We start from the raw sequence: 27,778 nt of genomic DNA on the forward strand, positions 1-27,778 counted from the left end.
TGCCGGCTTGGCGGTAGAAGCGCCTGCACCGGGAGCAGCGGAAGGGCCGCTCCTTGTCCTCAGCCACCGTGGACGTCACCGCTTCTCCTCCTCCAGTTCTTTCTGCACTCTCTCCTGGGTCTCCGGGTGTTTCTGATGGGGCCTCCTGGGCTTTCCCTTGACCACGGAGGCCCACTTCATCCTCCATAGTCCTGGGTTTGGGACATCTGACCTCCTCGATCTGGGCTGGCACCTGGCTGTGGCCCCTGGCATGAGCCTGCAGAGGTGGCTGGCCAGTTCGCAGTGGGACTTAAAGGCCTTGCCACAGTCAGGGCAGGCAAAGATCTGGACATCTGTGTGGTTGTCGTTGTGGCTCTTAGTGGCCACAGGATTCAAGAACTCTTGGGGCAGAGCAGGCAGTAGTGTTGGTCTGTCTTGTGGGTGTTGTGGTTCAAGAGGTCACCTGGCTGGCAGTAAGTCTTGCCACATTGGCTGTAGGAGGAGGGGTGGCTCCCTGGCTGCAGCTGAGAGCTACTGTCTCCATTGTCCCAGCTATCCATGTGACTCAGACTAGGGCCATTGAGCTGGCTGTCACTGGCGTGGCAAGGACTCCTGGGGACATTGTCCTCTGGCTCCTCTGGCCTGGTCAGGAAGGGAGGAATCCAGCCTCCATTGTGATTCCCCAGTCCCCCACCTCCTGGCCACCCACCTGTCCTTGGCCAAAATATCGTTTTGTGGTACATGCCTATATTGGACAGAGTTAAGTCATAATGCAATTAACAAACATTCCCCAAATAGCAATATTTAAAATAACAAAGGCATTTCTTTTTACCCTACAGATCCAATATGAATCAGCTGAGGACTTTCACTCCATATCCTCATCATCCTATTCAGGGACTCAGGTTGAGGGGACTCATGTCACTTACAACTCAATGGGAATAGGAAGAACAAGTATTATGGTCTATCGCATTCAGTCATTGGCCCAGGTGATGGGCTACATTTCACTTCCACTCCCAGCTCAATGCAGAGAAACAGTCACATGGCCTCACCCAGCCATCGGGAAAGCAAGAAGCGCAATCCTACCAAGAGCGTAGAACAGCCGTCCCCAACCTTTTTGGCACTGAAACTGTTAACCTCAGATTATCAGGCATTGGTTATATTCTTATAAGGAGCGCACAACCTAGATCCCCCTCCTGAGCAGTTCACAGTAGGGTTCACACTCCCATGAAAATCTAATGCTGTCACTGACCTGAGAGGAGGCGGAGCTCAGGCGGTAATGCTCACCTCCTACTGTGCAGCCCGGTTCCTAACAGGCCACAAACTGGTACCGGTGTGTGGCCCAGGCATTGGGAACCGCTGGCCTAGAAGGAGAGGAGACACTGATAAGGTGGAACAGGTGAATGACAACCACAATGGTACTGGGGTTAATTTCCTTTAACCAGTATGATGTCACTTTCCTATTTACTGTTTTCATTTCCTCCTCCCATCAGCTATTTAGCACTTTTAGCTTGAGCTATGTGTAACTTTGTTTCCTAAAATTGATGGTCCTAGTTCCTGCCTGACCGCTAGCTAGCTAAATGCTGATAGAAGAATCCCCTGCCCTCTCCAGGCCTAATTTTATCAATGATAAGTAGATGGATTAGGATAGCTTTAAGAGATCTCCAAATGAAAATTTTATGACTTCATGAAAAGGCAAAAATAAATCCTTCTCTTTTGATTATCTTGCACTGACCAAGTAGGTAACACAGGCGTGTATGGCCAGGGAGACATAATCCAGCAGTGGAGAGATAAGCAACGGAGGGGCACTGGTGCTGAGCCAGGAGAGATATTAAGGATAAGCTACTGAGGTGGACCTTGGGCTCCAATACGAGTTCAAAGACAGGTAAGAAATAGTTAGGAAATTATCAAATCTAGAGTCTTCTACCTTTAATTTTTTATTTAGTGGTGATTTAGTGATTACTTAAAGTAAGCACACACACATAAAACACACACACACACACACACACACACACACACACGTATATGTATACATTTCCCCCAACAAGGGAAGACACTGAATGGCTCACTTCAAAGTTCAGGCAGTGAGTCTCAAAATTTTTAAGACGTCAGTGAAATATGCCTAGGGCTTATGTTTTATGGTTTGCACAGTAAGATCATGATCCTTATAAATGTCTTTCACCTAGTGGCAAGGTAACCAAATGACAGCATGAGATTTTTGAAAATGGAATCGTTTTTCATCAGTTGAGTTAGAAAAACTACAGAAATAAGTGACAGCAATTGTCTTGGTAAGGCTTGTTTTAAATAATTCAGACCGTTTGCTTTGTTCTAACTTGCATTTTAAACTATGTGCAACTTCTCAAATCATGACTTTCTAAAGTAAACATATTGGTTCCCACACGAGGGTATGTGGATTTAACACAGCAAGGAAAGGCCAGAGCAAATGCCTAGGCCTGCTGTGTCACAGTCATGGCAGAGTTCTTTACACAAAGGCTGATAATTGGTAATAGAAGCTGAGTGGAAAACAGCCTCTAGGCCCTGCAAAGTGGCTACAGACACAAGCAAAGGAAAGGCTCCAGTTACCCATATTCATATGTTTAGATGTCTACTCTGATCTCTCTCCTCTGTCTTCTTACATAGTAATTTTACTAATCAGTCACCACATACAGGGAAACTGCCTGAAAGTAAAGCTCACATAAAGAAATGAGATAGATTGAAAACCTAAAACCAGATCTGTGCTTAGGCCTGAAGCTGTTTTGTACTTCTGGAGTTTTCTAGCACATAAGCCAACAATTTTGCTTTTATGTGTAGGATACTTTTGGCTCAATTTCTTCCACTTGCGTTGAAAAAAATGACTGACTTATATACTGAATACGGATTACTGGGCTAAGGTTGAATAGCCATTCTGGTAAGAAACAGCCTGAGCAAAGGCATCTAGGCAGAAAATCTCAGAATGTATTCAAACTGGAGTATACATTAAATGGAAAAAATGGGAGGTAGTTCTAGATAAGAAGTGCTTTGAAGTCTCTGATAAAGAAAATAAAGTGTATTCTATAAAAAAAATGAGGAACTGTGGAAACTTTTTGAGTAGGGCAGTGAAATGTACAAACTTCGCTTTCTGAAGAGTTTCCTGGTACTCAAAGGAGAAACTATTGGGAAGGGGAGATTTAGGAGTTTATAATAAAAGAGAAAAACATGATAATCAATAATCAATCACTTTGGCAGTGTATAGGAAGTCTTATTATATGTGGTGTAGAATAGACAGGAGGTGAACGTCAAGATTGATTCTAAAATTTTAAGTTTTTCGCTGTTTAATGAAACAGTAGGCCCTTGATAAATGGTTTTGAAAGGGTGGTTAGCTAGATAAATAGGGGAGTTCTGCTGACAGATTGTTGGATATAGAAGAATGGAATGTGTTTTGCTGAGCAGGCAAGGATATGCTAAATCACTTAACTTTGAAATTGTAAAAAAGAGCATATTCCTAATCAATTCCTACGGTTCAAAACTCAAATGACATTTATCTGTGTGCCTGAAACCTAAATGGTGATCATGGGCTATCATTTTCTTTCTTATTAAACTGGTACGTTTATTTTAAAAGAAACTCTGACTTTTCCTGTTAATGGAGGCAACATGCACTTCATTAGCCTAGAGCAGGCATTGGCAGCCCACAGTAGACCGGTGAAGGCAGCAGGAGATGAACACCAGGGCTTAATGTTACCATTCTAACCATCAAACAAAATGCCAGTAGGCTGTTAGTACTTCTTTTCCCTCCTCCAGGTTCCATCTTCTCACATGACATCTCCATTCTCTTGGTACATGCACATTGCCTTCCTGGTGATTCAAATTATTCAGAGTACAACCCTGTCCCTCCCACCCCCAAAACTCTCAGTTCCATATGTCCCATTGCACATTTTTGAATAAATTTACCTCTCTCAAGACCTACCCATTTAAAAATATCGCTTCTCTTTCTACTCCTCTTCAATCCATTTTCTTTCTTACTTGCAAGTCCAAGCAAAATTTGTGTCGCTTTAAAGGGACTGATTGCAGCCTGGTGTCAGGAGAAAAATAGTCATATGTGTCAACTTGGCTGGGCTACAGCACCTAATTATTTAATCTAAGTCTAATCTAGGTGTTACCGGGAAGCTATTTTATAGATGTGGTCAACATTTACCATTAGTTGATGTTAGGTAGAGGAGATTACTGTAGATTATATGGGCAGGCCCCATCTAATCAGTTGAAAGTCCTTAGGATTAAAAATTGAGATTACCTAGAAAAGGAGGAAATTCTGCCTCCAGACCACAACATCAACTCCTGCTCAAAGGATGATGCTGTCTATCCCCCCTACCTGTTTAAACTGGCTTTCACTTGAAATAAAATTTGTATAGTTAGAATTAGTGGCACCTACTGATGGAGTAATATTAGATCTGGCCTAGAGCTGAATGTGCCAGAAGCCATTAGCTATCTCTTAAATGTAGAAGGAAACTTTTCTAGTCAAAACCAAAAAATGTTGAACCTTAGCACTGGGGATGTGAAACAGATCTCAGCCCTCGTTCAGACCAGGCTTCTTATTTCAAAGATAATGAAATAGAGGCCCAGTGAAAACTAAGTGTGTTGTGCAAAGCCACAATCACTAGAATTGTAACATCCCTTTATATTTATTTTTCACTTGAAAATATTTTAATATTTTTCTTTACTGCTAAATATTCTGCTAAAGCATGTTGTTTTGGCCTGGACAATATTCCATCATTTGGTCGTGCCAGAATACTTTTATTAAATATCTGTTTAGTGCATTTAAGTTATATTCATGTTTTCACTTCTGTAAATACTGGGATAAATATCTTCATACATAAGTCTTTGTACACATTTATCATTCCTGAAGATAAGTTTAAAGAAAAGAAATTTCTAGGTCAAACAGTATGCACATTATGAAGGCTTTAGTCCCAGTTGCCAAATTGTCCTCCAGAGAGGTTTTACTAGTTTCTAATACTTAGTGATGGATAGGAGCCTGTTTCCCTCTCCTTTGAATATTTTCATTAAAAAACAAACAAATGGCCAGGCACGGTGACTCATGCCTGTAATCCCAGCACTTTGGGAGGCTGAGGTGGGTGGATCACCTGAGGTCAGGAGTTTGAGACCAGACTGGCCAACGTGACAAAACTTCATCCGTACTAAAAATACAAAAATTAGTTGGGCATGGCGGTGGCTGCCTATAATCCCAGCTACTCCAGGAGGCTGAGGCAGGAGAATCACTTCAACTCAGGGGACAGAGGTTACAGGGAGCTGAGATTGTACCATTGCACTCCAGCCTGGGCAGCAAGAGTGAAACTCCATCTCAAACAAACAAACAAAACAAAACAAAACAAAACAAAATAAAACAAAAAAATGATGGAAATGGAGTCCTGTTTTAATTCCCCTTATTTATTAGCAAGGTTGCACTTTTTTCCCCCTAGATTTGATGTAAATTGTATTTTTATGCTGTTTTCATTGCCATTTACCACTTTTTAATTGAAGTTTATATGCTATTGATTTGTAGAATGTCTTAAAAAATAAAATAGAATCCACAAAACCATTCCTCAATTAATGATGGCTGTTGTTATTATTCATATTGTTGTTTGTTTTGTTGTAGTTGTCGATATTATTGTGCCGCTGCTAGGTACTTACTCCTATTTAAGAAGAAACTACAAAGAGATCACAGCCTGGGGTCCAATAGCCTATGCTAAGGTCTAATAGCCTATGCTAGGGTCTAATAGCCTATGCTAGGTTGATCAGAGGGTAAAATATATCTATATTTCTTTGGGAAAAATGCGCCAAAGCATATCCCAATTATGCTGTTGATTTTAAAATCTTTCATCTGCATCTTTTAGCCAGGCTCTATTCTCCCTGGAATAAAGTAAAATGTGGTTTATGCTTCAGGCAAATGTATAATGGCATGCAAACCACTCCACCTCTTTCGTTTCCTCTCTAACTAGGCACTTGGATTCTTTCTTTTTTTGGAAATTTATGGGAATTGACCTCAGAGAATATATAAATTGCAAAGTGCTTCCTTTTTTATATAGCATTTTACATTATTCCTATTTTTCCCCTCTAGAAAGTGTGAAATTGCATATCTTAAAATGGAATCTGTGTAGCAGTTTTTTATATTTTTAAATATTTAGCAGTACACAGTGTTTACTTTCTATGTTTCATTCTTGAATATTATGTTTTATAGAAGACTATCAAGGAGTTTTCTTTTTCATTTTTATAGTAGGCTTCAAACTCCTGTAGGCCTGTGTTCATTCATTTGCCTTCTGCTGTGTTTGAACTCTTCTCCTAGGGTAGAAGTAGTATTTATGATTGGTCACCACATTATGCAGTTCTTGGTGAGGAAGGATGAGAGATGGCTCAAGGATATTTGGAAGAGTCTTTTATGACAATTGAATAATATAAATTAGACAATTTTGCATGGTGGTTATAAAAATCTTTACCTCCACACATGAGTTAATATATGTAACTTGCTTAGCATGATTCCAGACACATAGCAGATACATATCAAATATGTTATTTCCCTTCTGTTTATCAATCAGGGAACAAGACCAATAGGACTTTATATGTGCACACAAATACATGAGAGATTTATTTTAAGCAACTTGGAATTGGCTCCGGTGAATGTGGAGGGAGGTGTTTGAAATTTGTAGGCCAACCAGCTACAAATTCAGATAAGAGTTGATGTTGCAGTCTTGAGTCTGAAATCCATACAGCGGGCTTAGATTGGAAAGTGAGGTAGGATTTCTATGTTTCGGTCTTGAGGTAGAATTCCTTTTACTATAGGAAACCTTGGTTTTTGCTCTCAAAGCCTTCAATGGATTATACGAAGCACCTCTATCTTATAAAACGTAATCTCCTTTACCTAAAGTCAACTGACTGTGGATGTTAATCACGTCAACAAAATACCTTCATGACAACATCCAGACTAATGTTGGGCTAAACAAGTGAGCACCATAGCTTGAACAAGTTGACACATAAAATTAACCATTACACCTTTATTTTAACTCCTCCTTTCCCACATGTAAAGGGGAGTAGGGCTCTATCAAGAAACCAGAGGTCTTTTATTACTTCAATTTCAAGATCTCAGTTTTATGAACTCACTGAATTCCTTTAATGAACCTAAACAGCAAGATGTCTTGAGAACAAAATACAGTGCCGTTCTGAATAAAAGAAAGAAAAAGAGGGTTTGTGCTGATTTTGGAAGTAAGGTTAGAAGAAGGCGAGGTGAGAGTACCCCAAAGATGATGCAACTATCTTCCTGGTTTGACCAGCTTCTGCCAATTCTCCATGACTTTTACAGTAGTACTGAGAGTTGTGGGTTGGAGAGAAAACATAGAAAGGATAGGCTCCCTCAATGCACAATATTAGGGAACTTCCCTGCCACAAAACAGGGGTGTCATGGGCTGAGTGAGGCAAGGCCTGTTGTGATTCTCTGCAAGCATCCTAGATAAGTCCAAAGAAATTCCCAGATCCTTCTTCAGTATAGAAGTAGAGACACAGACCAGAGTCCTCTTTGAGTCCAGGTTGAGAATGGGCATTGAAGAAACAATTTCCAGGGGCAGAAAGAAAATGAGCTTGAATGAAACAAGAGTTCATTATATGTTGGTGGTAAAGTTGCTTAACCTTTCAGCTGAGCTAAGTATTTAGACATGTAGGTGGATAATAATATCAACCCCCAACCTATTTAATAGGGCAAATGAGTTAAAACTACAAGATTTTAAATTCACATCAATCAGCAAATTCAAAGCACAGCACTATAATTAGAAACTCACAATTACCCGTAGAATATCCTTGTGGGCAAAATTAACGCATACTGAAAATTGTTAGAAGTTATTTTAATATCAGGTATAGCCTGGTTCAAATGAGTCGATTCCTTTATTCTGAGCATGATGGAATACCTACATATAAGGTAGACTTCCTTTAGAGATGGAATTTTATGCTATTTTAGAAACTTGGTGGCAATCTTTCTTAGGCCATCGTCAACAACTTAAATCAGAAAACTTAAATCAGTGACTTGAGGAGGTCTCCAAGGTGAATTTGTTAATAGTGAATACGAAAGACTGCTCTTCTAGAGAACTGACTTGGCTCCTGACTTTAGTAGATCACATCATTTAACTGTATATTTTTGTAAGGCCTGTTAAGGTATTATGAACATATATTTTATGTGTCAGGTTAACTATTTTAAGTCAGATAAGCAGAAACATATTCAATGGCTGACTTTCAAGGATTCTCTCAGGATTTGCATTGGGGTAGGCAATATATGTGCAAATATACTTGATTCACTGCCTTTTGAAATATTTCTTTTCAATACTTATTCATTTTGAGCAAGACAGAACAAATGCACAGTAATCCCCTTCTTTTTAATAGAGATTTTTTTTTTCAGGCCAAGAATCTTGAACCTCCCATAAAATTGGTATAAATGACTTAAACAATGGTATAAATGACTTAAATGTGTCCTGGATTATTTACATAAAAGGCAATGATACATTATGGTAATAATGGGGGCAATACATTTTGGAGGCTGGAAAGTCAGCTACATAAGTCATCTCTGGAAGACTGAGCACCAGGTCTTTGCATTGTTAGGCTGGTATTTGTTTAATGTGATTTTTCAGAAAAAGTTATCAGAAAAGCTTTCACTGTAAGCAGCCATATGACCTCCAGGAAGTAGTTAAGAGAAATGTAATGGCACTATTTGATATAGTATAGGTTATATCTTTGGAAGGGATCCAATTTTTTCCAGTCTTTATTCACTAGGGAGTAAAATTATTGCCTCATAAAACAAGAAAAATGTCCAGTTATTTCTTAAGTAGAAACCTATTAACTTTACCACTGTCACCAGTTCCTTCCACAACATTAAAATCTTTTCAGCCTTGTGGCAGGGAGGATGTTACATACCCAGGTTTAGTGATCCAAGGACAATTATTTTGAAAAACATGTATTTCCTTGAAAGACCCAATTTTGAAAGAACTAATTCTTAGAATGATGTTCCAATGAATCACTGGATTCATAACAGCATTTTTCTCAAAAACCTTTTGCCTATGTCAAAACTATCAGCCAGGGCATAAAAAAGTAGAATTTTAATGGTAAAGAAAATTTATGATTGAAAAAGAGAGCTTGATTATTGAAATGCATTACAATGTTTCACCATAAAACCATTCAATTAAAGTTTAATTTATTTGGAAAATCTGGATAGACATCTCCAATTTCTATCAGAATGCTGCCATTGTACAGAATATTCCCTTAAGTTATACTGAGAGTTATAGTCCCCTTTCCGCTTGAGAGGCAAATAAAAATGCTTTGCTTACCCACAATGTCTGGATGAGAATGAATTAAATTCATCTGAGAAGATGTGATGGTTCCTACAGAAGAGGAGACAGAAGGTCATTTAGACTTTGCTCCATTCTGCTTTGGTTATATATTGTAAAGAACTGGCCAAGAACTAAGATCAGACTTAACCAAGGATGATGTTTGTCTCTCATACACATGATCTAGTTGCCCTGGCTCTTAGGTTAGGCCTCTTAATAGTCAAGCCCTTTGCATCCATTTTTAATTGTTCATTAGCTGAGAATCTTACATCCAGCCAAGTTGGGTCTGGAATTTGTGCAAACATATCTGAGCTATTCTTGGCCAAGATGTGTAGTTAGAATTTGGTTAGACTGCAAGGCATAGTATCTTGGCTGACTTTTTCCAAGAGTACCCCTTGAGACCAGGACATTAGTGATTCTCGGAGGACAAGTGAGGTGATGAAGAAAGTGAGACAGGAAAGGGAGAAAGGCCATCAAGTGTATTTTGAATAGTAAATTACCTCTTTGGGAAACTAGGGACTCAAGTACACTGAGCCCCCTTTAACAAATCAAGAGGATTAGTGAGAATGGTCTACCAGAAGGACAGGGATTATTTGTCAGTAGTGGAAGGTTGCCCTCAAAGATGGTAACTGCCCCATAGTGCATAGTACCAAGTTGCACCTGTGCCCTGCTGACCAAGTTTCTATAGGGCTAGAGAAAAGCCTCAAGCAGGGAATGGAGAAACACAGGATCTTGGGCTAGAAAACTATATGCTGAGACTGCAGGTGAACTCAGAGGTGAGCTGAGAAACTATGAAGATGGACATCAAAAATATCTGCTACAAACAATAAACTCAGAAATAATCGTGCCTTGAAGAGTAGAGGGCTACTTCTTTCACATTTAAGATAAATCCGGAGGAAGACAGTCCAGACTAATTTTGTCATCTTTACAATCTTCAGATCCCCAAACTCTTCCCAGCCCGCTATTTTGCTATCTTTATGGTGGGTTCACATTCAAAATGTAAAATGGCTGCCATCATATGTTAATGATACCTATATCCAAGGTGGTAGAACTTAGGAAGGGGCACAAAAGGCCTGTCCTCCTCATTTAAGGAGATATTCTGGAAATACAATGAAATATTTCTGCTTATATCGCATCAGTTAGAATTCAGTGACAGGGTCACATCTTGCTATAAAACACATTGAGAAATACAACCTTGACTGCAGGTGGCCATGTGTCTAACTGAAAAGGTGGTTCTATTACTATGAATGATAGGGAGAATGGGATATTGGCACCTAACCATCTTCGCATTGTGGGGTCTTCATCAACCAGAGTTATTGTGGCTGTATAAATGGAAGAAAGAAAGGGTAAGAATAAGTAAGAGTAGTAATATTAATACATTGACTACTTGAGGCTTCTGAAATTACTGGATCATGTTCCTCTTTGAAGGCTGACCAACTTCACAAAATTTAAGATAATGACCTTGTTTACAAAAGTGATCATGGATGATTTGCTTTAAATAAATGAATTAGTTTAACTGTATTCTGCCTAGTTATTTGGATAATAAATGAAGAGTTATAACAATGTCAATGGCAGTAATGATTATATTAGTCTGCTAGGGCTGCCATATCAAAATACCACAGACTAGGTGGATTACAGAAAAGAATGTTATTTCTTGCCGTTCTGGAGGCTGGAATTCCAAGATCAAATGTTAGCAGGTTTGGTTTCTCTTTTGCTTGCAGACAGCCACATTCTTGCTATGTCTTCACATGATCTTTCCCTGTGTGAGCATACCCCTGGGGGCCTCTTTCTTTTCTCATGAAGATTCCTGTCTTATTGAATTAGGGGCCCATCCTTATAACCACATTTAACCTTAATCACATCTTTGAAGGCCCTTTCTCTAAATACAGTCACATTGGGAGTCAAGATTTTAACACATACATTTGATGTGGGGACACAATTCGGTGCATAACAGTGATAATAAATACCAATTTAGTGCTTCCTATGTGTTGGTCCTGATGCCAAATGTTTTAAATATATTAATCAATTTAACCTATATAGTAGGACTAACTAAGAAATTGGATTCCTAATTTTACAAAGAAGGAAGCAAATTGAGGGAAACTGACACATATCCAAATTTGTAAAGAACAAGTGAGGACAGCAGATGTTCACCGGAGCCTGGGTTCTTAAACCACTGTATGATAGTGCTTGTGAGATGATGCAGAGGACATGGAGTTCCCTGCATGAGAGATGGAGAAGTGCTATAGGTGGTCCCAGATGGAGAAAGAACTATTGGATGTAGGTGATGTTGGAGGAGGATGCTTTGAAACAGCTCTTCAAACACAGAATCTTCATCTTCCCCTGAACAAACAGATGTATATCCAAGAATGGCAAGTAGAGGCTAAAACAGCACTTCATAACTGGTAGTGGCTGAAGGATGTGGCCTTAGGTCAGTTAGTCAAATGTATTAGCTAGCGGAATTAGGCAGACTCAGATACTAAATGGCCCCCATGCACAAGCCCAAGCGAGCCTCCCAACTTCTACAGGATGGAGTCTCTGGAACGGCTGTGGAAAGTCAGCTCCCTCTCAGTTTTAAGGTCCCAAGAAGAATATTAGTGGAACCAAGCTGAACAAACTTATTACTTTTTCCCAGAGGTAACTATCAGGTCTGTCCATCTCGTTAGTTGGCAGAAAGAGTAAAAGGAGCATATAGCTTATGAAAAGTCTCTTTCCCCAGAAACCAGAAAAAGGTAATTCTGGATAACAGGATTTAACGGAAGTTTCTTTGAGCTTGTCTGGGCAGTTTGGCAGTTTTTCACCATTATAAATTGGCATCCACTATGAGGCTGAGACAAGGGGAAAGAAGATCTTTTTTTCTCATTTGTGAAATTTTTAAAATGGAATTAATTTTGTATTGGTTGGGAGCAATACAAATCTTTCAAATAATGTTAAGAGGCAACCAAGCTTGGGATTGTGTGTAGCAGCTACGGTTTGGGAATAAATGGATGCTTTGGTAATATTAATACATTCGAGCCATTACTCCGTGAATAAGAGAAAATAACAATATGTAAATTCCCCACAAAAATTCAGGAAATTTCTCTCTAAATAATGCCTCTGCTTTCCGGAAGAAAACAGTAGATCCAAACAAAGGAATCAGAGCCAATAGAAGAGAAGAGAATTTTAATCATTTTACTTGGTATGTTCAGCCTGTGATGAACATTCATTAACAACTGATCAATAAGCTATTTTTTCTCTCTTAAGTTAGAGTTGACACATAAAAATGAAGAAAAGTAAACATTTTCTAACTCTCCAGAAAAATAAAGGCCACTGCCAACAAATTTAGCCACATTAAAAAAGAATACGCTTTGGCAGATGGTTTCGTGCAAGTTTATTTAAGAATTCCTCCCTATCCCCTAATATTTGAGGTCTACAAAGGTAAACCAGAAAGGAGACTTGAGAACTTATGCAGAAAAATGAAATAAAAAAATCTTCCCTAAAAATTGTTAATGTAAGGTAAAATTACATTGTTGGCATGGCCCTAGACAGTGGACTGATTGAGGATTCACTTCATGGATATAGAGTTAACTCTAGTTTCTCCTTAAGAATATAATGCCTACATTTTCATGCTTGTGGATGCATAAAAGTAGAGTTTTTAATTTGTTGTGCATCAAACTGTGTTTTTCAGTTTTCTTTTTTTTCAATTAATCCCTCTCCTCTAGCAAATCTCAAAAATAGAAAGTGATGATGTTGTTTAGTCATTTTATTTGATACTTCTAGATAGTTAATCTAATTCTGAAAAAAATTAAGAATTTTAATTTAATATTTAATTTGATAATTATATGAATTTAATTTAATAATTTAAAAATTATTTAAATAATTTTTTAAAATATTTAATAACATACAATAAATTTTGGGAGCTTTATAATTTTGTAATTGAAATCCTTGGTTGTGTTTTAAACATAGTTTAATTAAATTAGGTAGCTAACAAACTTTACCTTTTTCTCTGTACTGCGTTGGTGTTGTGTTAGAGATATAGGATGACTCAAGGCTTCAAACAGATCCTTCCCCTTCTCTTTTCCTCCCCCTTTCCTTCTTCCTTCATAATCTTCATCTCCTTTTTTGCTATGCTTTTCTTTTATGCAGACTGTTTAAGGTAAATTTTCTATATATATATATATATAAATTAAAGGTTCATCTAGAGGTAACTGTTATCTAGGGTTGAAAATGTGCATTGAGCTCAACTTAAAATTTTTCAGAATATCATTTGACATCAAGATACTCTCACATTAAAAAATGTTTATTGTTTATTTTAAGACTTTAATATTTATTAATTTTTTCATTTAAAATATGTTTCTCAGAAAAGCTCTTTAATGAAATTATGACTTTTGGGTTTTTTTGTTACTCATTCACTTATACAAGCTTGAGATATTCTATACATGCTTTTGCTAAATAAAAAATGATCTTTTACTTCAACACGTGAAAATGAAAACAGTGACTTCTTCAGCAGCAATATTATGAAAACAGTTTTTATATAACTGCTTTTCTATTGCTCTCAGTATTATCAGGACTGGTATCCAGAGGGCTTAGTAAATTCGGAGCTTTATAATTTAAATCCAATCTTTTTTACTCAAGACCAATTCTCTGTTCTTTGGATTACTGATTTTGGAAGCTTGGAAAAACGTGTCCTTAAAAGCAGGGTTCTTTCGACTGGAAATGTTGGTTTTATATATGCTATCACTTAGCCTTCTCTAATGAATTTTAGCAGATGGGTGTCAGAGCAAGCAAAAAGCTTGAAGTAGCTTTTACTTGTGTAGTTAGGATTGGAAAATCCCCCAAACACAAATCACTTTCTTTTTTCCTCTGAATATGAATTTGGTGCTGATGAAAGGGTCAGGCGGATAACCGTTGGCCTTGTAAAGAGTTTTCTAGAAAATACATAACATATGGGTAAAAATTCTTCCTCTTAGCTTGTAATTTATCCCTGATTTAAAAGATACCCACTTTGAGGACCAAAGAAGCAGTTTTCTGTGAGTGACCTGCGATTCTTGGAAATTTCAGCTAAAGCTTTGAGAAAACACATGCAATACTTTAAAGTGGTGGTTGAAAGCAACAGCCTGCTAAACTTCAGAAAGCAGACATCCTCAGAATTTCTTTTAGTATATGTGAATAAATGTACTTCCTTTAAAATGCATACTAAACATATGCCAAATGTGCAAACTCTAATTATATATATATGAATATAGGTATTCTTGCTATTTTAAAAATTAATTTTGGCTGGGCACAGTGGCTTACGCTTGTAATCCTAGCACTTTGGGAGGCCGAGGTGGGCGGATCATGAGATCAGGAGATCGAGACCATCCTGGCTAACACGGTGAAACCCCGGCTCCACTAAAAGTACAAAAAATTAGCTGGGCATGGCGGCAGGCGCCTGTAGTCCCAGCTACTAAGGGGCTGAGGCAGGGGAATGGCGTGAACCCGGGAAGCAGAGCTTGCAGTGAGCGGAGATTGGGCCACTGCACTCCAGCCTGAGCGACAGAGAGAGACTCCGTCTCAAAAAACAAAAACAAACAAACAAACAAGAAAAAGACTCACATTTGCTAAAACTTAGGGTAAGTTCCATAATGACCAAACTGATACAACTCTGTTGAAAACCATATTCAGTGACAGAATGGCTGAGTGGTTAAGAAGATAGACAGACTTGGTTCAAAACCTGGTTCTGTCACTGTCTTGCTGTGTAACTTGGGCAATTGACTTAACCTTTTGGTGTCGCAGTTTCCTCACCTGTAAAATGGAGGTCATAGTAGACTCTCCACAAGGTTGCTTTGAGGCTTAAATGAATTAATACCGTGTTTATACATGTTGAACAATGCCAGGAACATGGTAAACTGCAGAAAACGTTAGTTATTATTATTCAACAGCCCAACTATACTGTATTTGCTTGACATCAGATCAAACTGTCTTTCATCCCCACTCACTCTCTGAATCATGATTCAGTAGAAAAGAGCTGAATCAATAAGAAAACTGAGGAGCTAATTTATGTGCTTCATTGTCTCTCTGAAGCAGTTTTACCATGGGCTTATGCCCACTGGCACTCTTATGAATGTCTGTTCCTATTACCTTTTTATTACAGAGGCATGTTTTATAATAATTCTATAACTAAGCTGTTGTAAGTTCTTATATTACCTGTGGGGAACTGAAGTTCAGAGCTACAAAGTGAATTAGTGCCATAATGGAGAAAAGAACTTTGACTTTTCATCAGCAGGCCTATTGTAGAGAAGACTTACAAATCAGTAACTCTAAACATCCAAGTAGAATTTACCAGTGCTTAACTGTTTTAAACATGCACTGGAAGTATTTGAATGAAAATGTAATTTTTCCAGCTTTCCTTAAATACTTATGGAAATTGTTGCTTAGGCAATATTTCTGAGTGCTTCATCTTTGGGAAACACTGCTATGAACATTTTCTTTCATGGCATGCTACTGAAGTAATTTTACAAACGAGATGAAAAGAAAATAGATATTTATTGCATTTCTTCTAGGTATCAGGCATCATCTCCTTTAATCTTAGTGCAGCTTTGCAAACCATATTGCTATTTTACAGTTGAAAAGATTGGGGCTCAGAGGGGTAAACTTCCCACTGGTCACAAACTGATCTTCGATTTAAGGGTCAGTAACTTATTTTTTTTGTTTTTAATTTTTATTTTATTATTTTTATTGTTTTAGATAGAGTTTCACTCTCTTGCCCAGGCTGGAGTGCAGTTGCAGAATCTCAGCTCACAGCAACCTCTGCCTCCTGGGTTCAAGTGATTCTCCTGCCTCAGCCTCCAGAGTAGTTGGGACTACAGGCATGCGCTGCCACACCCAGCTAATTTTTTGTATTTTTAGTAGAGACGAGGTTTCCCTATGTTAGCTAGGATGGTCTTGATCTCCTGACCTCGTGATCCACCTGCCTCGGCCTCTCAAGTGCTGGGATTACAGACGTGAGCCACTGTGCCCAGCCTTTATTTTTTATTTTTAATTTCAATTTTAATTTTAGATTCAGAAGGTACATGGTCAGATTTATTATGTGGCTATGTTGCATGATGCTGAGGTTCAGAGTATGAATGATCCCATCACCCAGGCAGTGAGCACAGTACCCAATAGGTAGGTTTTAGCTTTTGCCCCCTCCTCCCTCTTTCCCCTCTAGTAGTCCCCAGTGTCTGTTGTTCCTATCATTATGTTCATAAGTACTCAGTGCTTAGCTCTCACTTATAAGTGAGAACATGTGGCATTTGGTTTTCTGTTTGTGCATTAATTTGCTTAGGATAATAGCATCCAGTTGTATCCATGTTGCCACAAAGGACATGATTTAGTTCTTTTTTTATGGCTATGTAGTATTCTATGGTGTATATGTAGTACATTCTCTTTATCCAATCCACTATTGATGGGCACCTAGGTTGATTCCATGTCTTTGAATAATGCTGTGATGAACATATGAGTGCCTACGTTTTTTGGGTAGACTTATTTATTTTCCTTTGGCTGTATACCCAGTAATGGGATTGCTGGGTCAAATAGTAGTTTTTTATTAAGTTATTTAAGAAATCTCCCAACTTATTTTCTTTTTTTTTTTTTTTTTTTTTTTTTGAGACGGAGTCTCGCTCTGTCGCCCAAGCTGGAGTGCAGTGGCCGGATCTCAGCTCACTGCAAGCTCCGCCGCCCGAGTTTACACCATTCTCCTGCCTCAGCCTCCCGAGTAGCTGGGACTACAGGCGCCTGCCACCTCGCCCGGCTAGTTTTTTTGTATTTTTTAGTAGAGACGGGGTTTCACCGTGTTAGCCAGGATGGTCTTGATCTCCTGACCTCGTGATCCGCCCGTCTCGGCCTCCCAAAGTGCTGGGATTACAGGCTTGAGCCACCGCGCCCGGCCTCCCAACTTATTTTCATAGTGGCTGAGCTAATTTACATTCCCATCAACAATATACAACAGTATATAAACATTATCTTTTCTCTGCAGCCTCTTCAGCATCTGGTAGTTTTTGATTTTTTAATTTTATTTATTTATTTATTTATTTTTGAGAGAGAGTTTCACTCTTTTGCCCAGGCTGGAGTGAAGTGGTACGATCTTGGCTCACTGCAACCTCTGCCCCTGTTTCAAGCAGTTCCCTGCCTCAGCCTCCCAAGTAGCTGGGATTATAGGCACCCACCACCACACTTGGCTAATTTTTGTATTTTTAGTAGGGACAGAGTTTCACCATGTTGACCAGGCTGGTCTTGAACTCCTGAGTTTAGGCAGTCTGCCCCCCTCTCCCTCCCAAAGTGCTAGGATTACAGCTGTGAGCCACTGTGCCTGGCCTAGTTTTTTACTTTTTAGTAACAGCCATTATGACTGATGTGAAATGATATCTCATTGTGGTTTTGACTTGCATTTCTCTGATTACAGATGTTGAGCATTTTTTCATGTTTGTTGGCCACTTGTATGTCTTCTTTTGAGAAGTGTCTGTTCATGTCTTTTGCCCACTTTCAATGGGTTTATCTGTTTTTTGCTTGTTGAATTGTTTAAGTTCCTTTTAGCTTCTGGATATTAGACCTTTGTTGGATACATAGTTTGTGAATATTTCCTCTCATTCTATAGGTTGTCTGTTTATTCTATTGATAGTTTCTTTTGCTCTGCAGAAGTTCTTTGCTTTAATTAGGTCCAACTTGTTAGATTTTGTTCTTGTTGAAATTGCTTTTGAGGACTTAATCATAAATACTTTCCCAAGGCTGATGTCTAGGATGGTATTTCATAGGTTTTCTTCTAGGACTCTGATAGTTTGAAGTCTCACATTTAAAATCTCTAATCTAGTGACTTATTCTAGAGTTTCTCTGTTTTTCTTTTTTTCTTTTTTTTGGCAGAGAAAATAAGAAATGTTCTTCTGGAAGCTCTCTATGATAGAAATAAGTGATTTCTTTGTGTTTTCTAAGTGAGTTCATAATTTGTATGATATAAAATGTATATACAGTGATTCTCACTATCAAATACTGAGCAATTTATACCTTTGGAAGGTATTTACCATACTAATACATTAAAAGTTGCTTTCAAAAAGTAAAAAAAGACAAAGAAAAATATAATTCATTAATAAATTCAAATTCTGCTTCTGTGTTTTGACTGTTTTGAGTTTGATTTGTACCTGCCCTAGGTCTAGACACTTGTACTCTTACTTGTATCTCCTTAGCATTATTACGCGTCTTATTTATTTTATTTTAAATACATGCTGTCAATAAGGTACAGCTTAGTAACATGATTAAAGTTAGGGTGGAAATAGTTATGCAGGCTCAGATTTTTCATATAAATTAACTTGTTATTGACCGTTATTTCTTATTGGGCCATCATATCTTTTTTACTCTAGAGTGAACTTCCAATAGATAAAGTTTTCCATTTCTTCCTAAGCTCTTCTCCCAGTAGAATAGTTTGTTCTTGACAATAGATTTGTTAGTCCTCTCATGAAGATAAGCATAAAGCTATCTCATGAAGGCCTATGTGACAATGAGTTTGTAACAAATTGGACCAAAGTAGGCATCAGCATAGATTAAATATTAGATTAGTTAGCTGATTGCCTGGTTCTCAGTTAAGTCAGCATGTCCCCGCTCCTCTTGTGTGCTCTGCTTTGTATTGCGGGGGTTGAAAGTCTGTGAACTACATTGTTTTCAGAATCTCTTGCTGATAGAATTCAAGGTTAGATTTTGCCAAAAAGAAGCATGAGTGCAAAATTTCAAAAAGTAGGAGCCCCCTATTGCTCCTCAGGTAGCAGAGGGCTGGCTGATAGGCTTCATTTTCTATGAGTTGCTTACCCTATTGCTCAGGTAGCTGTTCTCTTGCTAGGAGTTTCTCACAGTTCTGCAGTTTCCTGACTGGGAAGGTAAGCAACAACCCTGACAAGCAGAAGCAGCTTTCCCAGATTCTCACTCTTTCACCCTTCTTATCACTCGTGTCCCTGTATTCAATCTCTTCTTACTAGAAAAGTTTAAGTTGCTTTTGTCTTTGCTGACAAAACTCTCACTGCGACGCTGATATTAACCAAGATTATTTCACTATGACCTTTGCCAAGACATCTCAACTTTCTGTCTTCTCATTCTTAAAATGAGAAGACGAGGTTGCATAACCTTTTTATAGAATTTTGATTCTAGCCAGAATGTGCTCTAGGAAGATGTTTCCTTGGAAGTAAGAGACAAGAGATAGTTCTGTACCAGTTGTTATTAACTGTTAGATATGCTTATGTGTAAGTGTTGTTTAGCCTACTCAGTCTTAGTATCAAAAACATTGATGCAATATTTTAAGACTTAATTTCACATACCAATGTGGAGTTGTGAACTGTCTTTAAAACTCAGAAGATCTGGCTGGGTGCGGTGGCTCACGCCTGTAATCCCAGCACTTTGGGAGGCTGAGTTGGGCGGATCACAAGGTCAGGAGATCAAGAGCAACTTGACTAACACGGTGAAACCCTATCTCTACTAAAAATACATAAAATTAGCCAGGCTTGGTGGCGGGCACCTGTAGTCCCAGCTGCTCGAGAGGCTGAGGCAGAAGAATGGCCTGAACCCAGGAGACAGAGCTTGCAGTGAGCAGAGATCAAGCCACTGTACTCCAGCCTGAGCGACAGAGCGAGACTCGGTCTCAAAAAAAAAAAAGTAGAGCGAGACTCTGTCTCAAAAAAAAAAAAAAAAAAGTCAGGAAGGAACTTAATTTGGTATCAGATCAGTGGAAAGAGGATCTCACAAGTGATATAACAGTCTGGGTCATTAATGTTCCTTTCCCCTCTCCTTACATAGAACCTCATGTGCATACCTCTAATGAGTGCAGCTGGAACCAAGGAGGCTTCTGATGATGATTACATGGAAAATTTCCAAAGAAGCTTTTCCATTTTAAAGAGAACCTAAAGCATAACCTGAATCAGCTCCCCCTTCAAAAATTCTATTCCTGCAGGGAAAAAGGTAATTATATGCATTTAGGTATGGATAGCTTTTGTAAAAAAATAATTTTAGTTGACACTACCTAATCACAAGGAATTATTTCATAATCATGAAATAATAATAGTCCTAAAACTCTAAGGTTCAAAGAAACCCTTCAGTAAAATTTAGCTCCTGGTGCCTATATATACTTACTAAGTGATGTCTTAAAGTATATTTGACAGTAATTTTTTTCTTCTAATTTTACAATTAAACTTCTCTATCATGCACCATCAAGTCATTAGTCAGCCATCATCTTTTGTTCTTTGACTTCTGAACATGTGGTAGAGTTACGTAAAAATGGACATGACATTTAAAACATCTCAAAATACTTATGGAATATTGCTCTTCTCTGTCTGACTCATACTTCAGAGAGAAGAAAGCAGACGGTGGAATCTCTCCAAGCGATGACAGACCGGGCTACTGGGTGACAAGTGGTGAAGCATCCAGGAGCCAGCAGTTGCCAGTGGTCCCCTTTACCTGTGAGGTCAGCATCTCTAACACATACCCTTCTCTTCACATAATAGACTTGCACCTGTCTTTCAGTTGGGAATGACAAAGAAAATATTTTTCTGCTGTCATCCACTCTGTTTTCTGGTGATTTCCTCTTTTATCCTGACCCAGAGAACAGATGTTCTGCATCCACTAAGGTCGGTTTTACATTGTTTTGGCTTTCAAGGAGTGTTTTTAACATTCCTGCTGATGATTTAGCATAAATTGTTCTTGTAATTAGCGTGGTTAATGAACTCCCCACCTATCTTTTAGTAGGTAATTACAAAGCTGGTGTATATTAGCAGGTACTGTATAAAGATGAGAGGAAGGCTGGTGATTATGGATTCCATCCTCATGTCTCTACGACCAAATCCCAAACGGTTTAATCATCATCAATGTCAACCTTTGCCATATCTTCATTCTACATGCCATATATTATAATGTTGCATTTACATTTCATCTTGACTTTGATATTTGCTCCTTCAGAATAGAGGTGCCCTGATTAGACAAGGCTACTGGCAATTGAAAGAAATGTTTTAAAAATATGCACGTGCCATTACCAATTTCCCACGAGTGATTCTCTGTTTTACTGTGTGTGTTTACCAAAGGCTTTTTGTTTTGTTTTGTTAGATGTAGTTATGGCTAGAAAAGATTGAGTCTGTGGCAAAAAATTGACAATTACCAAGAGCTCCATAGTCCGATTTTTTTAGTCAGGGGCAAGGGGACAGGAAGAAGGAGATCTCTTCATGTAGAATGTAAACTTACTGAGTATTTCAAATATATAAACATAATTTATATATGTATGTGTGTCTGTTTATATTCACTGAAGCCCTATTATAAGAATTGTATATACAACCTATAATTATTGTCATCCTCTTCCTATACTCCTTTCTCTCTGATCATTTCATATCAACTTCTGATTAAATAATATTGGGCAATCATAGATGTCAAGAATCTTCTGTACCAATCAACCATTGAATTTCAAATATTTATTAAAGAACTGGGTGGTTAGCTGTCTGCACTCAGAGTTATTCCTGCCAAACAGTCAACCACCACTGTGCTAGGTGCCACATCTCTCTATCACTTCTCTCAGGACTCGCTGCTCCTTGTGCCTTTCATTCCTCCCTCAAGTTTTAGGGACCAGAGGATGAACTTCTGAATAGATAATTGCATTTTGTGACTCTGTACCCTAATTATGAGAGACTTGGGAGAGGAAAATCAAACTTTTCCTGATTCCTATGACATTTACTTAAAGAAGAGTGGGCAGGCTTTGACCAGAAAGATAGTGCAGAAGAAAAGTGTCAGTAGTGAGAAGCAATGGTTGATTGGAATTCTAAGTTCTGAAAAGGACATTGTTATTTATGGAGCATATACCTATAGAATGTCTACTGGCTCAACTATACTCCACACAGTTGGCTAATTGGAGTCTATTGCCAAAGAACACACAATAGTGCATTCTCTCCATTTAGGGGTGCCTTGGAATGCTGCTGAGCAAAACATGACAAGAGTCCATTGCACATGGGTTCAAATATATACATTTCCCAGCTGTGTGACTTGTAGGAAACCACTTAAATGTCCTGAGCCTCATTCTCTTCTTCTTTAAAATTGATAGTTCATAAAGTTGTGAAGATTAAATGAAATGGTAAGTCTAAAAATTATTTGAAAACTGGAGAGTGCTACAAAAATGTAGAAATAATGATTAATCAAGAGAAATATTTCTGTCATCTCTTGGGTAGGACACTGTAAACTTAAATTCACAAGGTCTGAAAATGGCAGCTCAAACCAACCATTTCAGAACTTTATTACATGTTCTCAAATGTCTCTGAACATGAGATATGAGGGCTAGTCTCACTAGTTGGTGGGTTCTACTAATTGACTTTGTAAGCTGAATGAGAGACTGAACAGATTTTTCTATTTTTCACCGTTGTTCAATGGAAGGCAGTAGGAGAACTATCACTGTCTTCTTCAACAAAGTCACGAGAGTAAATATTTGGAAGAGGATTCAGAATGGAAATGAAATGAGGCATTGTGTGTTATGCTGACCTACTTTAAACACTACTCCTGGAAAATGGGAGTCTGCACAGGAGCTTCCTCAGAATACTTCTCTTGGTATGATTCTCATGACACTGTACTAAAATTATCTCGATGAACAACTTCGTGTTTTTTGCTTGGCATGGGTTGTGGGAAGAAAGCAAGAATGCACTATATCACCATTTGTATTAATTCTTTGGACTGAGATGGTTATTTTTATTTGCAGCAGGTTTATATTATCCTCAGAAGGATCTTTTTACGAAGGGATTCCTTGTATGAGGTTCTGCCAGAGCAGATGCACTTTAAATGACAGGTTTAGAATGGCCTTTTCTCTGTCAAGCAAGTTGGCACAAGCTGGTTGTCAAGCGACACAGTGGCTGGCATCTATTAGCTTACTGAGGATGAAATGAGTGGCATTCCATCCAATACTGACTATTTTTTATTTTATTTTTTTACGGTGTCTCCTTAAAATGATCAGATGATTGGACCCTTTGTAGGGGCCTCACTCATGATGAAATGCAACCCATTACTAACTATCCAAGGTGGCAATGCTTATTTGGTGAGTTTTGTTCCTAATAACAAGATGAAGGGACACTGAGTTCCTCCTTTGTAAAGACCTGAGAAGCTCTGGGAACTGGCAGATTCCCAATTTTTATTTTAATTCTGATTACATAGTAAAAACAACTCAAAGAATTTAATGTCTAATTTGAGACACTTTAATCTTCGTTTCATCCGTTAATTTGTCAAGACAATGTTGAAAGAGAAACTTGAAAGCAAGTTCTCCCTGTCAGAAAAACCCTTTCAGGGCCTTGAGGAAAAATGTCTCTTAATCACATTTTATTATACTTCTTTCTAAGTATCTGAACAAGGAGCCCATAACACAGGCATGAGTCTGAACACCAATTCTTATTCCAGATAGCAACAAGTCATACTGGATGCAATCTCAACCTCTTTATGCACTTAGTAATTCCTATATCCCACAATTATTTGTGCAGTGTTAAGAAACTCAACCCTGTGGATTTCAGTTTGCTCATCTACAAAATCATAATATTGGACTAATTGATCTTTAAGGTCCTGTCAGATTTTTAAAATTATTTTTTTAAAAAAGTATTTTATTAAAGACAATGTTAGAAGTAAAAACAATGGCATCATTATCATTTATTCAATCTAACCTGTCTATCATAACTGAATTTAGTACTTAAAGCTTGGGGTTCTTTATTCTCAGACTTTACTGTTAATACTGATGAACTCTAACTCATGAATTTAGTGAAATACAAATACCCTCATCTGGGAGTAAACTGTAATAATATGCTTCTATGTTGGGGGGAGAAAAACCCCAAACAGACCTTTTTTCTTTTAGATTTTGAATGGCTTGTCTAGCTCTTCCCCTCCTGCCCTAAACAATGCATGGGCGTTCTTTGTGTCAGTAATAGAAGCAAATGCATGTACTGTGTGTATGTAGTAGCAAACATTCAGGCAACGTATTTCCATGTTAGCTGATGGGCTTTGATAAAGTCAAATAAGAACCAACCGAGCAAGGCAGTTCTTAAGATAATGATACATTATCAGCTCTATCATATATACCCTTTTTATTCATGGATAAAATACCGGTCAATGTGATAGTACAATTCTTCAAAGACATGAATTGCATAAACTCGATATCTCCATTTCTATAACTACTGGTACCTCTTCCACCACTGTCAAACTCGATACAAGTCTCTGTGCTTAAACTTCTCAAAACAGTAGCTTGTGATGTGATATGGGGTCTGAAGTGTGAGAGATGGTCTGTAGTAGTGGATAAGCTTTCATTTTTATATAGAAACAGGTCATGTATTGGTAGAAAATCCTTCTTGCTGTGGAATCCAAGCAGAGTTGAAGGGCAGATGACAAAATCAAAACAGAACCCTCTGTTGTTTTTTCCCCCCCTGTCATTTTAGGAAATTTCTTTTATCACTTTGATCATGCTACTTTGTGGAGTTGTTTAGGCAAATCCCCACTGTTAGACAGGCCCACTGACTTCCATCTAATAGGATCGTATTTATGTTGCTAGAAGTGCTGCCGACTGGCTTCATTTCCCTAGGAAGTAACTCTTGGCTAGCTCTGGCAGGGACATTATAAGCTTGCAGGCTTTATCAAATCTGTGAAACCAAGTGTGATTTACAGAGAGAGTTGGGGCAAAGAAACATACAGCAGTTGGATTCTAAAATCAGAAGCTTCCTCCCTGAAGAGGTAGAGGGAATTTGAGTCAGAAAGCCAACAAATAAGACCGATTTCAGCTTATCTTGAAAATTTCTAGACTTATTCATAAATTTGACAGGAGTGCTATCAGAGAGAAACACTTTGAAATGATAAAAAGTAAACACTCGACATGAGACCCAGAGATGTGGATATCTTTCAGATGGCTGGGCTTGGTGCAGAGAGCAACAGTGACAATAGAATATGATGCCACATTCTCTCTCTTTTATGTTCTTTTAAACTGCCTCTGGAAATGCGAATAGGGTGGGAATTATTCAGTCAAAAATGTACTTCGAAATTAAAAATTGAAACAAAAAACAAGGGAGGGTAGAATGGGCAGTGATGAGGATTTTTTCCGCATAGGAAAATGTCAGGAGAACAAAATTGGTATACGTTCTATTTTGCTTATTTTTCTGAATAGTAAAAGATTGGGAAATAGGAGAGGTTTCTTTTCCTTTTGGTTGTTGATAGGGCATTGCCACCTGCTCTAATAACAAAATTAAGCAGGGATGTGTGGAACACAAGCAGAACTTTTCATGATTGTTCTAGTTAATAGTTTGACAGTTCATATCATGAAGAAATTGCTTAAATCACTTAGGGATAGAATTTTAAAATCTCCAGAGATGATAGATTTATCCTAAATTTTAAGGGCCACAAAAATGTATTATTTTTCACTCTCCAGTAGGCCCATTATTTAAAAAAAAATACATTTACCAGAAACAAATTACATATATATATATGAAATTATGAAGGAGAAGGATTAATGTAATTTTTAATGGCTATATATGTGTATATATCTATTCAGTTCTCCATGTCCATGGGGGATAGGTTTCAGGACTCCTGTGGATACCAAAATCCACAAGTGCTCAAGTCCCTCATATAAAATGACATAGTACGGTTGGTCCTCGGTATCTGGGGGTTTCAATCAATGGTTGGTTGAATCTGGAGATGCAGAAACCCTCAGATAGATGGGTAATTGTACACACACACACACACACACACACACACACACACACACATATGGCTATATACCTGTTGATGGAGTTTCTGACCAGCTTGCAACAAGATAACTGGTATAGCTATATTGAATTAAAATAATTTTAGCCTAAAGCAAAACAATTTATGTCTGCTAACCTGGGCAGCATTATCAAGAGTAAGTGTGTGTGTGTGTGTGTGCACGCGCATGCACACGTGTTTGTATCTTTTTGAAATGCCAAATATAATTAGAGGAGTTCATTCATCATCTTCAAGGATGTCTAAGTGACTTAATTTATGATGGAAACCATTGAACAATTTCAGTAAATATAGGAATAAGTCATGTATTTCAAAGTAGTCTCACACAAAGCATTTAAAAATACCGAGAGAATAACTATGGTTTAACACAATTTCATAGACTACTGTGGAGGAAAACTTTATCTTTTTTAGTAGAGGATAGTCCCAGTCATTAAGGAGCCAGGGCAAAGGGAAAAGTGGTAAAACAGTAATGCAAGAACAAATTTGGAAAAAAATAAGAATGAAGAGGCCTGTTCTATGTAAAACAACAAAAAGGAATAATCTAGACCAAAGAATCTTGGATCTGTTTTTGGTTCTGAACTGTTAAATGGAACATTTTCAAAAGGGGAGGTGAACTCGTTGATTGTATCCCTGAAGCTCATGTGTTCTCAATGTCCAGTAAACATAGACTTTTCTTGCAGGGCATCTGTGGAAGAGAGAGAGAGAGAGACAGAGAGAGAGAGAGAGAGAGAGAGTTGGGGTGGGAAGGATCTAACAGAAGCATTAGATTTTGTTGCCACATTTGGCCTGGTAGGCAACACATTTCCAAAATTGGCTTTTATCCCACAGCACCCTTTGAGGGTAAGATAGAAAAGCTTTTTTCTTTCTGACATTTTAATTTTCATGTCTTCCAAGGAATCCTACCATATTTTTAAGTAGGTACAACACATAGTACTTAATTTGTGCATTTAAATAAGCAGATCTGACAAAACAATAAAAGCTGTATAAGGTTTATGTGGGCAAATTGCCACTCCTTGAACTTTGAAATTTGCACGCACAGTAAGTTGGAAGTTTGCTAATTAACTGTATGCACATGACCAGAAATAGGCTCACAAATATTGTTTCTTGTCACAAAGGATGTCTTTACAGTATGCCAAACAAAATGCACCTTCGGATGATATATCCAGGTCAAAAATGCTGTGTATCATAATATTTTTAGCTTCCTGGTCTCACCTTTTTCACTACTGTATTTGGCGCAGTTACCTGAGAACACTTTCTTTGCTGGTTGTCAGCTGTGTAGGATAACAAAGTAGAATACTTGCTTGAACCCATACAGTAGACTTTGGGGAAAACTGGCAATCCGTACCTCTTGTAGAAGAAACACGAGATGTTTGGCCTGTCAGATTATATGAAATTATGGAATCTTCGAATAGGAAGTATAATATTTACTAATGCTTTACTGAAACAAAAACCCCACATATAAAGAGACTCAATCAAGGCAGAAGATTATTTTGTTCACATGTAGACCAAGGGTGAGCAGTTCAGGATTGTAGGTAAGACTCTGCTCAAGACAGTCATTCAGGGTCCCAAATTCCTTCAATCATGTGGCTCCATCCTCCTCCAGAGTGTTGTCCATGTCTATTTGGTTGAAGCTAGGTCATTGACAAGTCCAGATGCCATCCAGTAGAAACAAAAAAAGAGAAGAAGGCAAGAGAGGCAGCTTCATTTTTAAGATGATGATGCAGAAATTGGCTAGAATACTTGTGCTCATATCCCAT

At 38.1% G+C, this 27,778-nt stretch overlaps 1 long non-coding RNA gene across 1 annotated transcript; it reads left to right on the top strand.

The window, feature by feature from the left end:
- Positions 1 to 67: 67 nt before the first annotated feature.
- On the top strand, positions 68 to 27,778 carry LOC126940681 (uncharacterized). Its single transcript, XR_007720881.1, has 3 exons — positions 68 to 1,861; positions 20,073 to 20,234; positions 20,622 to 27,778. It is a non-coding gene; the product is annotated as an uncharacterized LOC126940681 (long non-coding RNA).

Source organism: Macaca thibetana, chromosome 17, assembly GCF_024542745.1.
Source record: "Macaca thibetana thibetana isolate TM-01 chromosome 17, ASM2454274v1, whole genome shotgun sequence".
In the NCBI taxonomy this organism is placed as follows: domain Eukaryota; kingdom Metazoa; phylum Chordata; class Mammalia; order Primates; family Cercopithecidae; genus Macaca; species Macaca thibetana.